The sequence below is a fragment of the Macaca mulatta genome, chromosome 12 (assembly GCF_049350105.2).
Source record: "Macaca mulatta isolate MMU2019108-1 chromosome 12, T2T-MMU8v2.0, whole genome shotgun sequence".
In the NCBI taxonomy this organism is placed as follows: domain Eukaryota; kingdom Metazoa; phylum Chordata; class Mammalia; order Primates; family Cercopithecidae; genus Macaca; species Macaca mulatta.
Window position 1 is genome coordinate 19,790,355 of NC_133417.1, and position 17,669 is coordinate 19,808,023.

General features: G+C 41.8%; 1 long non-coding RNA gene across 1 annotated transcript in view; it reads left to right on the top strand.

Annotated features, from left to right (window-relative positions):
* The first annotated feature begins 548 nt into the window (after nt 1–548).
* Nucleotides 549–17,669, top strand: part of LOC106992548 (uncharacterized) — a 46,726-nt gene continuing 29,605 nt past the window's right edge. Inside the window, exon 1 of the long non-coding RNA XR_013401957.1 lies at nt 549–764. This is a non-coding gene — a long non-coding RNA (uncharacterized LOC106992548). The remainder of the gene's footprint in view (nt 765–17,669) is intronic.

Sequence of the window (17,669 nt, forward strand, 5' to 3'; positions counted from 1 at the left end):
GTGCATTTACAAACCTTTAGCTAGACACAGAGTGCTGATTGGTGGGTTTACAATCCTTTAGCTGGACACAAAGTACTGATTGGTGCATTTACAATCCTGTAGCTAGACAGAAAAGTTCTCCAAGTCACCACTGGTCCCAGAAGCCCAGCTGGCTTCACCTCTCACTGGCACTCCCTGAGGACTTTGTGGCACCTAGGCCAGGCACTCTGGCAACCCAGAAGGAGCTTGTCCCAGACAACCGAGAGAAAAGAGGGGAAGCGAGAAAGAGACAGAGACCCGCCATCGTAGCCAATGACCCTGGAAGAGGGAGCGGCGGTCCAGGCAGGGGATCCGGCCTCCGATCAAGCCCAGCAGGTGCAGGCCTGTGGCGCCCAGTGCGGGGACCCGCCGAGCCGCGCCCACGGGGAACCCAAGTCAGCCCGCCAGCGCCCCGCGCAGCCCCTGGCTCCTGCCAGCACCTCTCCCTCCACACCTCCCCGCCAGCAGAGGGAGCCGGCTCAGGCCTCGGCCAGCGGCAGAGAGGGGCCCCCACGGCGCAGCCGCGGGCTGAAGGGCACCGTGAGCTGGGCCAGAGCGGACGCCGAGGCTGAGGAGACGCCGAGAGCGAGCGAGGGCTGCTAGCACGTTGTCGCCTCTCAGTGCCATCCCTGGCCGTCTGGTAGCAGCTGTAATGAATAAAGGACTAAAGAAAAACCGTAAGAAAAAGAACCTTCCCCGTTATTTCATCGTAGCTGCGCTGGAAACAATATTTGAAACTGAGTACAGTAAGTCCTCTCTAATGTCATAGATTGGTTCATGGAAACTGTGACTTTAAGAGAAGCTGCATATAGCAGGTCCTGGAGTACAGTCCTTTAGCTCCAAGTCATTTCCTTCAAGGTTCTTTTACAAGGTTGATGAAAATTTTTTTTTTTAATTTTTTTTTTTTATACATTGCTTCACTTAAACAGAAGTTTAAGATAGTCGAACTCAGGCATTACCATGGAAGCATCTTTCTAAACGCTTTGCTTCAACTGAGAATTTGAGTACCTTTTCAATGTCAGTGCTTAAGTTAACAATAAGTGTGTTGATCAGGCCAGCCCTCAGGCCAGTGTTACTGAGTTCTCCTAGAGGCTTTACTCTCAAACTGATCATTTATCAATACTTCCACTTCCCGTAAGAGAGAAAGGAAAGGAGTGAGCAAAGAGAGAGATAGAGAGAGAGGGGTGGGGGCAGAGAGGAGAATCAACAAGAGGAAACACACGTTCAAACGTGTACTGTATGCAGTACGTGGTCAATACATATTTTGTGAATGAATGGTAAAAAAATCAATATTAAAAAAAGAGCAAGTCGTATTTTTGAAAATGACAAAAACCAGATGCTTTTTCTGGGGATTGTGTCTTGAAAAAAGGAAGTGGAGTTATAATAAGACCAAGTGTCAGTAAATGCTAGCATTATGATTGTTTTACATATTTTTTAATTATACTTTAAGTTCTAGGGTACATGTGCACAACGTGCAGGTTTGTTACATATGTATACATGTGCCATGTTGGTGTGCTGCACCCGTTAAGTCGTCATTTACATTAGGTATATCTCCTAATGCTATCCCTCCCCCCTCCCCCCTCCCCACAATAGGACCCGGTGTGTGATGCTCCCCTTCCTGTTTCCAAGTGATCTCAGTGTTCGATTCCCACCTACGAGTGAGAACGTGCGGTATTTGGTTTTCTGTTCTTGCGATAGTTTGCTGAGAATGATGGTTTCCAGCTGCATCCATGTCCCTACAAAGGACACAAACTCATCCTTTTTTATGGCTGCATAGTATTCCATGGTGTGTATGTGCCGTATTTTCTTAATCCAGTCTGTCACTGATGGACATTTGGGTTGATTCCAAGTCTTTGCTATTGTGAATAGTGCCGCAATAAACATATGTGTGCATGTGTCTTTATAGCAGCATGACTTATAATCCTTTGGGTTTTAAAGTATTTCTCCTAGACTCGACATGGGAGTATGTACAAGGCTCTTGCTGTTTTATACTGGAAAATCTGCCTCCCCTGCTGATGAGATTAAAGAGTGAAATCCCTGTATAGTTAGCCAGCCTGAAGCCTGCAAACAAGGTGACACCTAATTCCCTAGCACCTTGACTGCCAAAGATTTGAATGGAGGATCAACAATAGCACAAAAGGTTTCTGGGAGGTCTTGAAGCAGCGTACACAGCCGCAGCTGGGGGGAAAACAGGTAGAGGATGGGGAATTGGGAACCACAAGTTGAGTTTATCACAGCTCCTCCTTCTCTGAGGAGGTGAGATCAAGCAAGACCATGCCCTTAACAGCCAGCAGAAAGGAGGTGAAGGTATCACATTCATTTCTATGTGGGACCCTCATGGCATCAAGCTTGAGGAGTTTTGCAACCATATGAATAATGGATTGACTTTTTCAGACTCCATTTGTTCTTCGCCATTCATGAAGAATTGAAGTTTTCAATTTTTCAGACATTTTGCCTCTAGATGAATGATTGAATCATGTAGTTGTCAGCCGATGTCTGATATCATATTGATTCAGGTTAGGGCTGTCTAGAGTATGAGGTTGTTTGTTCTTCTGAAGCCATGAGGAGGGGCCTTGCTGAGCACATTTCTGTAACCCAGTGCCTACTCCAGAGCAGACCCTGGGTGAATTTTTGTTGAATTTAAGAGGTAATAGATTTAAATTGCTTCTGAACAGACTTTTGTACCCATTTTCTTGACTGCCGGCCAACAAATTCCATGGGAATGAACTCTACCATTTTTGTGAGATAAGATTTCATAGTGGTAAAAAGCAAAACTCTGGAATTAGACCTATGAACAAATCTCCATTTGCATAGTTACTTACAGGCTATGTGACCTTGAGACAATTACTGAAATTATCCGAGCCTCTGTTTACCCATCTGTAAAATGGGAATAATAACATTGCCAACGTATAGAATTCTTGTGAGCATTAGTTAAGCATCAGGGGAGACACTGATTCAGGTGGATCGTTTCCACTGCTTGGATGTAATGGATTGTTGTGTATCATTTTCATTTCCCTCTGGTGGTAGCACTTGCCAGCATGTGTTCTTCTTCAGGATGCTTGGACTTTTTCCCTGTGGGAACCAAGAGAAGATGATCCAGAGAGAGAAGCCTCCTGAGGTGTAGGGTTGGAGAGAGTCCAGCCCTATGGGAGCATTGTCTGCTGCCTGAAGGGGTTTCTATAAATGTATCTTTCTTCACCCCAGGGTGAACTTTATTAGAGCAATACCTCTCAGGTCCTTTGGCTATCCTTATCAATTCCACCACCTCTGGAGAGAGGACTGTGATGGGGAGGCCTTGGGGTGAAGTTTTCAGGAGGAGGCTCTATGGGAGGCCTCAGAGGGTTGTCAGTAGAGCAGCCTTTGAGCCTGCCTGAAAGTGTGTGCGGCCGGCTACACACACAGAGGATAGCTCTGCTCACCTCTTTTCTCCAGCTCTCCCTCATCCCCTCAGCCTTCCAGCAGCCCCTGCTCAGATCTTTCCCTCAGGAAGTCTCTCCTTCATAATGCTCTGTCCTCGCCACTGTGAGCTCACACATCTTTCTTAGCATTATGTGGTAATGGCTGGTTTATGACAGCACAGATAATAAGATATTTACCTTGCTATCTTAGGCTACTAGTAGAATCCTGGCACATCATGGGAGCTCCTTGACTTTTTCTACCCTTCCAGAGTTAGGATGCTTTGGGCTGCAGGTAACAGAACCCTCGATGAACACTAACTTTGTTTCTGAAGATGTTCATCAACTTACAAAGCGGTTTAGAGGTAGGCAGTACCAGGGTCTTTTGGTGGTTCAACAATTTTGGCTGGGACCCAGACACTTTATATCATGAGTGTCCAATCCTTGGCTTCCTTGGGCCACACTGAAGGAAGAATTGTCTTGGGCCACACATAAAATACATGAACAGTAACAATAGCTGATGAGGTAAAAAAAAAAAAAAAAAAAAAAATTCACCAAACATCATAATGTTTTAAGAAAGTTTGCAAATTGGTGTTGGGCCACATTCGAAGCTGTCTTGGTCCATGAATTGGACATGCTTGCTTTATATTCTTCTTCTCTGAAACCTTGTGCTGATGCTTCAGCCTCAGGTTAGTACCTCATGGGTATAAGATGGCTGGTCCAACTCCAGGGCCCTATGTTCTCAAGGAACTGCCACAGGAAGGGAGGTACCAAATCTCTCAAGCTCTCTCCTTAGAGAGATTGTATCTTTTTATTCTACACATGAAGGCCCCTTACAGACTTCCCCTTATGAATCATTGGCCAGAACTGTGTCCACCCCAAGACCAATCTATAGCTAAGATAAGTGGATTTCCTATTGAGTTAGAATGATCATGACTCATACCTTGAAAGGTGGGCTTGGGTTCTTGCTTCCTTCCCTGTGATCAAGGAGCCTCAGCCCACTAGCAGGGAGATGGAGAGGAATTGCCTGTGGGGCCAACAGTGAACATCTCCTACATGCTCCCCTTCCAAATTCTTTGCCCTCCCTGCCTCCTTCCTGGGGACCTAATCCATGACCCATGCCTGTAACCTTTGTTTTCTTCTAGAGATCAAAATCCCCACTAGACTAGTTGTTCTGAAGGGTTAAGAAATAACCCCTGTCACATGTTCGTTTTTGCTATGTTTGTCTGTTCTGTCTCTCTCAGTACAGTATAAAATCTTTAAAGATAAAGACACCAGCCTGGGCAAATGGTGAAACTCTGTCTCTACCAAACAAATACAAAAATTAGCCAAGTATAGTGACACACACCCTGTTGTCTCAGCTAATGGGGAGACTGAGTTAGGAGGATCGCTTAAGCCCAGGAGGCAGAGGTTGCCATGAGCCGAGAGAGCACCGCTGCACTCCAGCCTGGGTGACAGGGTGAGATTCTGTCTCACAAAAAAAAAAAAAAAAAAAAAAAAAAGAAGATAAATACTATATTATATTCATTTTTGTCTCTAGTACCTAGCACAGATCTTGGCAGTTCAATAGGCTTGCTGAATGAAACAAGTGACTGAAGTCTTAAATTTAGTGAGAAAGCCTTGTAGACTGGGGTAGGGATGAGGTTCCAGTTCAGTAAATAACTTACGTGTGTAGCACAGAAGAATAATTTTCCTAAATGCAAGGCTAGTGTCACACTCATGTCTATCTGTCTTGCAATGAGAATGCTGGGCCACTGCACAGGAGTACTCACAACATATTTATGACACTGAATTGGATGTCCTCAGGAGAGGAGGATAGACAAGTGGCCCCCAGCTTGCCACTGAGGTCCACCTGCCCGGGGACTCACCAGCTTTGGAGAGGTCATCAGATTGCTTGACATGTCATTCACACTACTCTACATGGTTCTTTTTTTGTTTGTTTTGTCTTTTCTTTTACACTACTAAATTCTTAAGCACTCCAGTATCTCTGGAGCCATAGGAAATTGTTATTTCCTAGGATGGGGAAATCCTTTGAAAAAGGCTTATCTTTGCCTCATAGGCTGCAAGTGGTTCAGGACTGACCCTCTCTTTGAGCTTGTTTTCTCGTTCTCTAAATTGTTACTTGCTGTTGAGGATGCCTCATCTCTTGCACATTCAAAAATACACAATTTATTTTTAATCCAATTCAAGGATTAAAATCCAATCCAAAATGCAATTTTAATTAATTCAATTTCCTATAGCTTATGTACTTTCAAACAAGTAATTGATACCAACTTTCTAGAGAGTGAGGAAGGCTGGAGTCATACTATGACACATTTACTTGTTATACAGTGTCAATATCCTAAAAATTGCATGAATCATTGATGTTTATGGGTAGAATATCTCAAGGTTTACACATTCTAGTTGTACAGGAAGTAGGAGTCTAATTAACAGACCTCACAGAGGTCAAGATGGAGGTGAGGACAACAGGCAAGGAGGAAAGAATCATGGGTCAGTGCACTTTTTCATCCATTACCCCTGCCATCCCCTTTAGGTTTTTTCATTGGCCACAGATGGATAAGACTGAGGGTGTAACTGGGGCTCGAGTCTATGGAAGGCATGGCTCTTCTGAGCACATGTGACATTGAAATAATTAATTTGATGGAAGTGCAAGAAATGCATTATTACCTTGAGCCTACTAATACCTCTACATCTCTACAGTCCAGAGAAGAGCATTAATTCTGATAATGCTCCCTTGACTTGATTATTATAGCTTTCTGAATTATGTCAGGTGCTGAAAGAACATATTTATGTGGTAAGTATATTCTGTTTGAGATGGACAAAAAGTGAACGATGTGTAAGAGAATACTATTTTGAAACATATGTCTGGCTTTTATATTTATTTATTTATTTTTCAATTAATTAATTAATTATATTTTTGAGATAGAGTCTTGCTGTGTTGCCCAGGCTAGAGTGCAGTGGCGCCATCTCGACTCACTGCAACCTCTGCCTCCTGGGTTCAAGAGATTCTCTCGCCTCAGCCTCCTGAATAGCTGGGATTACAGAAGCATGCCACCACACCAGGCTAATTTTAAAAATAGTTTTAGTAGAGACAGGGTTTCACTATGTTGGCCAGGCTGGTCTCAAACTCCTGACCTCAGGTAATCCAACTGCCTCGGCCTCCCAAAGTGCTGGGATTACAGGTATGAACCACCGCGCCTGGCCATGTCTAGCTTTTAAACATGACTCCCTCCCTAATGAGCTGACCTTGACCAATGTTTGTAGTATCTGAGAGATTCAGGTTCTGTTCCATAGTGAACTAGGGCATTACTACTTTTAATTCTGGATTCTTGTGAGAGTCAGATTGGATCATGTATGTAAACAGTGTCTAGTACCTAGTAGGTACTCACCAAATGTTAGTTCTGCTCATTGTATCTTGCAATATTTTAGAGTGTTAACACAGATATAATGGGATGTTTTATGTGGGACCCTTTTTGTCTCTTTTTTGGCTGAGGCCCAATAAATTAGATGCCAGCAACCCCCATATAACAAAGTGAGATGTTCTGATGTTGAAGTACTTGCTAAGAAGATTAAATATCTGTTTCAGTCCATAATCCTCTTTTCCATATTGGGAAGTGTAGTTGAGATGCCAGTGCTCACCAATATCTCCTGTGCTTTCTTATGTTTCCTGATCTCCTTGCAGAACTAGGGTCACATGGTCTGGCTAGTGGTCTGTGTATGGATGGGACACTTGTCACTTCAAAGTGCAAAAGAATGGATGTGGCTTCCCCAAGTCTTGATTGCATTAACACCAAAAGAAATCTATTCCCTAGCCTTGGTGGTTGTGGCTGAGCCATAAAACTGAAGTTGTCTGGATCTCAGGGTCACCTGATAGAGCAGCAGCCCTCATAAGACATCCAGATTCTCAGTGGGCTTTGCCTAAAAGTGGAACAAAATTTTGCTAAGCTGCCAACATTTTGGGGGTTAATTTGTGACTGGAACTTAATGTGACTGTATGAAGGAGAAACTGCAAAGTTGGGAGAGGATTTCTTAGAGGAAGTGGTCAAAATGCTGTAGCACGTTCTTCCCCTTGACCCTATGGGGAAGGGGAGGTGGGTGCTTGTCTTTCACTTCTGCCAGTGAGAGGGCTAGAGCTGTTCATGTGGAGATGATGAGGAATAGAGACTATAGGATACAGAGCAGGAGATACTGTGGCCAGCTGGAGAGCAAGCTGATTTGTGAATAGGTTACCCTTCTAGAGTTTGCAGGACAAGGATGCATGAAACAAGGTTGGAGCTGAGTGGAGGACAGCTGACCTAGAGGTGGCTTGGGGGAACTTGGCCCAAGGCCATGTGTAGAGGATTTGGAACCCAATAGAGCCGGTTATGTCCAGTGGACAGGGGCTGAGGAAGGAACCCAAAGCTGCCTGTTGCAGGAGGCAGTGCCTACTACCATTGGCCTCTGAAATGTGAAAGAAAGGGCCCCTGAGAGAGTTGGTTTCAAGTCTCTACTACAGCTGGAGGAAATCCTTTCCTGCCCTTGAATTCTGGAGGTGGCAGATGCATCTTAAATTATTTATATACATTTATGGTGCACAAGTGCAATTTTATTAAATGAATATATTGCATAGTCGTGAAGTCTGGGCTTTTAGTGTGTCCATCACTGGAATAACATACCTTGTACCCTTTAAGTAATTTCTCATCCTTTCATGTTGAAGGGAGGGGCAGACGAGCTAGGTGGGGAAGGGAGAAGGTGGCCTTGTCCCCTCTCCTGCATGAGGGAGCTATCCAGTCAAATGCAGTTGAGAGCTTTGACTCTTGCCAGGAACTGAACAGTTTTATTAAGAAAAAAGATTGGGAGTCTAAAGTAGAGAACTTTCATGTAATAAAATTGTACTTGTACTTCCTAAATTTATACAAATAGATAAAAAGTAGAGGGTTTTTAAAAGATACGCAGTGACAAAAAATACAAAATCTTTTTTTTTTTTTTAAAGCATAGGAAAGAATTAGTCTCTTAAAGCAGGTTTGAGTTGAATGGGTATAGAGAGGAGGAAAGTTTTTTTTCCTGAACTCCCTCTTGCAAATGTATGGTTTCATTCACAAGCATCACGTGATCATAATGTAATGATTGCATTAACACCAAAACACCCAAAACAGGAAACAGAACAGTAACCTGAAATGTATGATAGCGATACGTCTTTTCTTGAACTACGTCACAGAATATGAAACTGAGTGTAACATATTTATTCTCTTAATTCATACAGAATAAGATACTGAGTCAGGCTTATGCACCATCCATACGCATAAAACCGTCCTAAAAATCAATTAATCGTAATGCGAAATTGCTTGATAGAGCTCAGAGAATTTGACAATAATTTTCCTAAATGTCTTTTATTGTCTGCAGCAGTAGAAACAGCAAAACCAGAGATTTTACTTTGCAAACATGTTCCATGAAGCAACAGGTAATTACATTTTTATCAACTGCACTTCCTGCCTTTTAAAAATGGTTGTGTTTTATCCGCCTCTAAAATGTTTTGCCTTGTCTACTGTTCTGGGCAAGAGCAGCAAATAGTGCAGTGATAAGCTCAATAATTACGGTCACTGTAGGCTCTGGAAGGGTTTTATGGCTGGAGTCAATGGGCGGCATTATTATCTGAGGCCATCACACTGGGTTAAGTGTCTTTCGCGACAAATTTTCAGAGAATTTCAGTGTCTTTCTTCTCATCAGTGTAGCCTAGTGGGAGGTGGTGTTGGACAATGGGTAAACAGGGGCTTTGTAGATGATAGCCCCAACATAAACCTCTACTTTGCTTTATAACCATGTATTCTTGGGCAAGTCAAGACCTACTTAAGCCTTGGGTTTCTTCTGCATAACATTATTATTATTAACTACTGTAGGTTACTATGAGGATTAAATGTAATAGTATGGATACAGCACTATCACGGTACCAGGTAAAGGACACCAAAAGACTAATAAAATAAACAGAATGATTTTAGAATAATGATATAATGGTACTAACCTGAATGACAGGATAGAATGAATATTATTAAAAGAATGAAATAAAAGCAATGAAATGAAAATTGGATAACTGTGTAAAAAGACAATGATAAAACAATGTAAAATTGATAGAATTATTATTACAATAAAATGAGCACATGTCACGACCCAAGACATACATTCTTCCTCATTAAAATTGTTTTGTAACTAGGATAGGCCTGATACGTTCTTTGACAGCTCAGGAAATAGTTAATAATTATGTAAGCCATTTAGGACTCTTTCTTTTAAAATAACATATGCAAAGCATTTGGCATACTGGAAGACTCACCAAATTTGTGTTTGTGTCATTTCTTTGTAGTATTCTTAGCTCAAGTCAGGAAATACCATTCTCCCAAGGCTTTGCACATGGTCTCCTCCCAATTGTATTGTTGGTGCTTGAACTGTATTTGAATTACCTTAAAAAGGTATGAGCACGCGTCTCTGAACATAAACCAATTGCTCCGTATGGACTCCTGTTTCTAGAAATATAGATAAACTTACAAATCTTTCTTTCTTGCATACAAAGATGAGAGGGGATTGTTCCTTGCAGAGGAGTTAGGTGTTTCCTTTAACCTAATGAAAAGACTGCAAAGTATTAGAAATAGCCAGCCTGTAACTTATTCCCTACTGAACACATGGATCCTAGGTTTATATCTGGGGCCATCACTTGCAGAATTGGACACTGTAGCTTTGAATCAGTGCCATTCAGCCCCAGGCTGAGGGCTCAAGTGTCCCCAGGGACGCTGGTGCGTATGGGGAGGATCTGGGGCCAGACAAAGCAAGAGGGATGCTTGTTTGCTTGTTTCTCTTTTTGTTGTTGTTGTTGTTATTGATTTTTTTCTCATTGGTTATTCTGCTAAAACTGTCTATGCTTTGCGAGAGGAGAGCTGAGGTGGCAGTAAGACGGAAAGCACAAACACCCATCAACACAGTGTGTGGGGCTCCATTGTGCTCAGGTTTTGCCCGTCCAGGTGTTCCCTGGTTTACAGATTATTAGACACTTCTCTTTTCTCTGTCCTTTCCTAGCTGGGATGCCATCTGGCTTTTCCCTTTGGGTGTTATTTCTCAGACAGTGACAGTGATAAATAATAAACATAAACCATCCATTTTCCTCTGGCCAGCAGCTTTCTAAGGGTCATAAAGACATATGTGTGCACTTAACGTGGAGTCACCTCTCTCCTTGCTCATTTATTTGCTGCAGCTTTTATTCTCCTTGCCCTGTGTTTATCTCCTTCATTAGTAGCCTCTCACAGATCATAAGAGTAATCTATTCTTCTTTTGGTTGTTTCCTCCCATTATAATGGTAACATGCCAATTTTAGAAATTTGACATTTCAGAAAATTGGAAAGTAAGAAAAATAAAACACTGCTGAAATCCCACCACTGGGAAATACTAGCTATTTACATTTTGCTGTATTTCTCTCAACACACACACACACACATGCACGCACACACACAGTTGAAATCCTGTCACCTATTTATTTTTATGTCTGTTTTTTTTCAACAACATTTATGAGCATTTTCTTGTATCAGAAAACATGTTTTTTAATAACTTTAATGACCAATAATATTCCATTGTATGGATATTTCCCATTTATTTAACCTTTCCCTTATTTTTGTGTCTAATTTTTTATTGTCATAGACAATGTTGCTGTGAGCATCTTTTCCCATACCTCTTTGTTGATCCTGGAGAGACTGAGATGCACGGTGTTAAACTGCTCTCCGGCGGAGCTGCGCCCATTTGCAGTTTCTTCCATGGTGTGCCAGAGTTCATCTCACTCGCTCTATCCCCAGGAAGTATCATATTTTATTCCCTATCTTAGAAACTTAAGAAATGGCATTTTACTGTATTATAATATATATTTCCTTGACAGTATACCCTGTATGGCCTGCTTTATGTACTCAGGGTACAAATGTGATCAATTTGTTCTAATTTTCCCAAAGGGTTATTTTTTTAAAACATTATTGCCAATATTTGCAGGAGGTTTAATATGTCCATCTTGAGACCTCCCAGCAACACCCGCATCTCAGCCTCATCTGACAATCCACAGAGCGGAATTGGTTCAACTTCCAAACGTTGGAGAAGGAGATAACTGGAGTCTCGGCAGCATCTTCTGCCAGAGGTTGCCAAGGGGTGTCTCTGTTGTAGACTGTTCTCATACAGTTCGGGTCCTTATCTGTGGACCTTACACTTGCTTGCCCATTGGTGCCAAGTTCACAGTGGTGCTAGTTTGGCTGGGTGTTGGGGAGGGGTGTGCTTATAGCATCACCCATGCTACCCTAGATACAGCCTGTGAGCTTCAGGGTCTCCTGTTGTGCCTGGGTCATTAGACACCTTCTCCCTCTTGGTGAGGTCCCTTTGGTGCCCTGGATATCCTTCCTCTTGACAAAGGGTCAAGAGCACCTGCTCCAGCCAAAGTGCCAGTTTTGAATCTGGGACCAGGGACAAGACGATGAGCACCAGAAAGTCCCTGGGCTGCAAATGCAAACTGATCCAGCCTTCCAGATCTGCCCACCAGAAAGAGGTCATGTTTGCTAAAGCAGTGGGGGAGAGTATAGGTTCTCTGGGGTCTGACTGCCTCACTTTGTTTTTTTTTTCTTTTTTATTTCTTATTTATTTATTTATTTATTTATTATTATTATTATACTTTAAGTTCTAGGGTACATGTGCATAAAGTACAGGTTTGTTACATATGTATACTTGTGCCATGTTGGTGTGCTACACCCATCAACTCGTCAGCACCCATCAACTCGTCATTTACATCAGGTATAACTCCCAATGCAATCCCTCCCCCCTCCCCCCTCCCCATGATAGGCCCCGGTGTGTGATGTTCCCCCTCCCGAGTCCAAGTGATCTCATTGTTCAGTTCCCACCTATGAGTGAGAACATGCGGTGTTTGGTTTTCTCTTCTTGTGATAATTTGCTAAGAATGATGGTTTCCAGCTGCATCCATGTTTGCTAAAGCACTGGGGGAGAGTATATGTTCTCTGGGGTCTGACTGCCTCACTTTGTTTTCTTTTTTTTTTTTTTTTTTAATTTTATTTTAAGTTCAAGGGTACATGTGCAGGTTTTGTTATATAGGTAAACTCATGTTGGGGTGGTTTGTCATACAGATTCTTTCATCACCCAGATATTAAGCCTAGTATCTAATAGTTATTTTTTCTCATCCTTTTCCTTCTCCCAGCCTCCACCCTGTAATAAGCCCCAGTGTGTGTTGTTCCCTTATATGTGTCCATGTGTTCTCATCACTTAGCTCCCACTTATAAGTGAGAACATGTGGTACTTGGTTTTCTGTTCCTGTGTTAGTTTGCTAAGGATAATGGCCTCCAGCTTCATTCATGTTCCTGCAAAGGACATTATCTCATTTTTTATCTGCATATTATTCTATGGTGTATATGTACCACATTTTCTTAATCCAGTCTATCATTGATGGACAGTTAGGTTGACTCCATGTCTTTGCTATTGTGAACAGTGCTGCAGTAAACATCCATGTGTATGTGTCTTTATGATAGAACCATTTATATTCCTTTGGGTGTATCTCCAGTAATGGGATTGCTAGGTTGAATGGTAGTTCTGTTTCTAGGTCCCTAAGGAATCACCGTACTGTTTTCCACAATGGTTGAACTAATCTACAATCCCATCAAAAGTGTTATAAAGCATTCTTTTTTCTCTCCAACTCTCCAGCATCTGTTATTTTTAGACTTTTTAATACTAGTCATTCTGACTGGTGTGAGAAGGTACCTCATTTAGTTTTGATTTACATTTCTCTAATGATCAGTGATGTTGAGCTTTTTCTTGTATGCTTGTTGGCTGCATGTATATCTTCTTTTGAAAAGTTTCTGTTCATGTACTTTGCCCACTTTTTAAAGAAGTTTTTTTTTTTTTCCTTGTAAATTTGTTTAAGTTTCTTTTTTTTGAGACGGAGTCTCGCTATGTCGCCCAGGGTGGAGTGCAGTGGCCGGATCTCAGCTCACTGCAAGCTCCGCCTCCCGGGTTTTTACGCCATTCTCCTTCCTCAGCCTCCCGAGTAGCCGGGACTACAGGCGCCCACCACCTCGCCCGGCTAGTTTTTTGTATTTTTTAGTAGAGACGGGATTTCACCGTGTTAGCCAGGATGGTCTCGAACTCCTGACCTCGTGATCCGCCCGTCTCGGCCTCCCAAAGTGCTGGGATTACAGGCTTGATTAAGTTTCTTATAGATGCTGGGTATTAGACCTTTGTCAGACACATAGTTTGCAAAAATTTTCTTTCATTCTGTAGGTTGTCTGTTTACTCTGTTGATAGTTTCTTTTGCTTTGCAGAAGCCCTTTAGTTTATTTAGATCCCATTTTTCAGTTTTTGCTTTTGTTGCAATTGCTTTGGGTGTCTTTGTCCTGAAATCTTTTTCCATTCCCATGTCCACAATGGTATTGCCTCTGTTGTCTTCCAGTGTTTTTAGAGTTTTGGGTTTTACATTTACTGACTACCTGACTTTGAATCTTGGCATTACCATTTCCATGATGGGTCATACTGTGCAATTTGTTTAATCTTGGTAAGCCTCAATTTCCTCATCTATAAAAGAAGGATTATGTGAGTACCTTTCTTATAGGATTCTGGTGAGGATGAAATGAGATAAAATGTGAAGTATATTGTATAGTTCTTGGCAGAAAGATATTCAACAAGAGTTAGCTACAAAACTATTATGCTACACAAACTCAAAAGTCCTATTACGCTAAAATACTTTACTGCATTATGTGAAGAAACTGCTGGAAATTTATTTCTTGCTTAAAATTCTGTCTTGACTTTATTGATTAGTAAGGTTAAACTTTTCCCCCCAACTTTATTTGCTATGTTTATTCGTTCTTTGGTGAATTGCCATTCAAGACCTCTCCCGTTTTCTGCTTTCTTTTCTTAATAACACTCTTTATTTTTAGATAATTGTATATTGACATGCAGTAATAAGAAATAATATAATAATAAGAAATAATACAAAGAGAGTCCATGTAACATTTTCCTCAGTTTCATATATATATATATACACACACATACATATACATATATACATACACACACATCACATATGAGTGAATATATGTACACATATAAGTGAATATATATTCACTTACTTATTCTGTTTCTCCCTTGTTCGGATTGGAAAATTTCAATTGTTTTATCTTCAAGGTAATATTTCCCTTGCCCTCAGCATTGTACTGTTGGGTCCAACCACTGAGTTTTATTTAGGGTATTGTATACTTTTCAGTTCTAAAATTTCCATTTGGTTCTTCTTTGTGTCTTCTGTTTATTTGCTGAATCTTTCTATTTTTGTCCTTTGTTTCAAATGTCTTCTTAATTCACCTTAAGTATTATACAATGACTGATATAATTCTAACATTTATCTGTGTTGATGCCTATTTTTTTTTTCTATTCAAGTTGAGATTTTTCTGGTTCTTTGTATATCTTGTGATGATTTTTTTACTGAAAGCTGGATATGTTTGGTATTATGTGTTGAGACCGGGGATCTTATCTAGATCTTCTATTTTTGCTGTCATTTTGTAGCATTGCTCCATTAGAGGAAGGGGCTGCACTACTCATTACTGCCAGGTACAAGTGGGAATCCTGGTTCCTCACTTGCTCTCTGTTGGCACCCAAGGGGTCATTACTGCTGGCTGGGGTAGGAGTTCTGGCTTCCCACTAGGTCTTTGCTGATACTACCTTGCCTAGGAGAGGTAGGGGTGCCTTGTTACTGCTCCTGCAATGGCCTTTGCTGATGCCATGGGGGAAGGGTGCTCTCATCCTCCCTGGATGGTGGTAAGGGTCTTTATTCTCCACTAGGCCTTGATACCAATCCACCTTGTGACTGCTGGAAGGTGACCTGTTACTGGGCGGCGGGGGAGGGGGTTCAAGCTTCCCACATGGTCTCCACTCACACTATGAGAGCGGGGGACCTTGTTACTGCCCAACCAGGATGAAAGTCTGGGCTCCTTACTTTGCCTTCTCTGACATCATTCCAGTCTGGGGTAGTAGGAGCACCTTGTTAGTCAGAAGAGGGTGGAAGTCAAAGCTACCCATGATGTCTTTGCTGGTGTGGATGGGGGTTGAGTGGAATAGAGCAAATTATTATCAATAAGTGATCTGTCTTGCTAGGTTTCCCCTTTCTTGGGTCCTTTTGGGGTGATATTTTGTATATTTTGTTTTTGGCCTGCCCTCATCAGTATTTCCAGGTTGCTGGCTTCTTCAGCTCCAAGTCTGGGATACTCAAGGCAAACAAAACAAACAAAACAAAACAAAACAAACAAACCCAGGCCACTCAGCACCATGTTGTGCCTTGGGTCCGAGGTTCCTAGCCAATCTGCCTTCCTTCTTCTCTCCACCTTTCAGAGGCTTCTCATTTGTTTTATATTTAATGTCTAGAGTTTTTAATTGCACTTAGTGGCAGGAATTGAGAAGCTTACATCTATTCCATCTTTCCAGGAGTGCAAGTATCTCACTACTTCCTTAAAAAAATAACATCTTTTTCTTATATGCCTTTTCTAAGTAAATATTAAGGATATCAACCTCCTGACTGTCAGAACTATAAAATACAGATTTTTTTCATTTGTGGTTATTTGTATGCTTTTCTAAGACCTAAGCTTCATTCTGTGGGGGCATTTATAAAATCATTTTTGTGATAATGGTAAGGTACAAAGCATTGGCGTTTAGATCTTTGGGCAGGCTGAGGTATGTAGGGTCTGTCCTGTTACCATGGATATATAAGTGATAATTAGTTCAGAAGAGTTCAGTTTCACTGGCAGATTTAAGATTTGCATGTTCATGTACTTGAGTAGAAAGTGGGACTTTCAGGGGACTGACCCAGAAACTGCTGTCAACACAAGGTTTGCTTTGGGTTCTCTCTGGGCTGGGAAAGTTCCTGTTAGTGATCCGGGATCCATGCTGGCTCTGCTGATGGGTATCAGTGAGATCTTCATGCCTTGGACATAGCTGCAGTGAATAACCTGCCCCCTTGGCTAAACACTGGGAACCTGCTCTTTATGACTGAATGTTGCAAAGTTGAGACTCTCCTGGGACTCAGTGACCCTGGGTTTATATTTTATATGGCATTTTCAGGTAGCTTCTGGGCTTTCTGGTCCCCATAATGAGGGGTGGTCCTTGGGAAAATTGTGACCCTGGGGATATGATGTTGGATGATTCCATCTCTGTTCTTTCCCTTTATTTACTCATTTATTAAATCATCGATCCCATTGTTCATCAACTTATTAAATTACTACATTATTTTTGGGAGTCATGGAGGAAACATGAATGAAAAACATCGTTTTTTCTTACAGGATGATAGTGGCAGGGAAGACAACGATCATTACATTCAGTGACACAATGGAGAGGAACACGCGATCATCCAGAGTGCACAGTAGACAGGGATAGGCAGTCAAGGAGGCCTTCACTATGGAGGGGACACCTCAGCTGAGTCTTGCTGGGAAAAAGGAATTAGCCAAGTACAGTAGGAGCAGGAGAGTGGGGCTGACCACTGAGGCAGAAGGAACAGAGAAATGTGAGGTATCCTGAGAGGTGAGAGAAGAGAGGCCCCAGGGGATAGAATGGCTTAGATTGAAGGATTATAAATAGCCACCTGCCCTTGCCAGTAGTGAAAGTAACAGAGACATGCAAGCAAAACCTTCAACAGATTTCTTTTATTTCAAATGGAACGTATCATAAAAAATTAGACTATCCACTATGGTTAGTCGTATCATCAGGCTTCCCAGCTTAGATTTAAACCTGAAGACAGGGGACAACCTTGTTTTTTGCAGGACAGTGGCACAATGTCCCAGAAATGTCATTCTGTCATGTGGAAGAAGAATGGACTGGATGTTTTGTCGTGGGTGTGGTCACTGGCCACTTCAGTCTTGGAAGAATTCAGTGTGTTCATTGTACTATGATATCAATGACTTTACATGAACCCAAAGCAGTATTTTGTGTCTCTGTTGTAAATAACTATTAGGAGAATGTAAGACAGTCCCAGTTTTGGGGTAAACCCACAAGCCATACTACCTATGTGGACATATTGTGGAGGCTTAGAATCTGCCCGCCTTTCTTTCCCGTAAGCCACAGATAACTGAGCTTGGCTATCACCAGATAAATTCTTTTCCGCCCATCTGTTTATGTAAATAACAGAAGGGCCTCTGGTGGGTTGTGAAGATTGTCCTGAATGAGAATATAGCTACTAATCAATGCTTTGGAAAAATGATAAAAGTTGCCGGTAAAAGGGGGAAA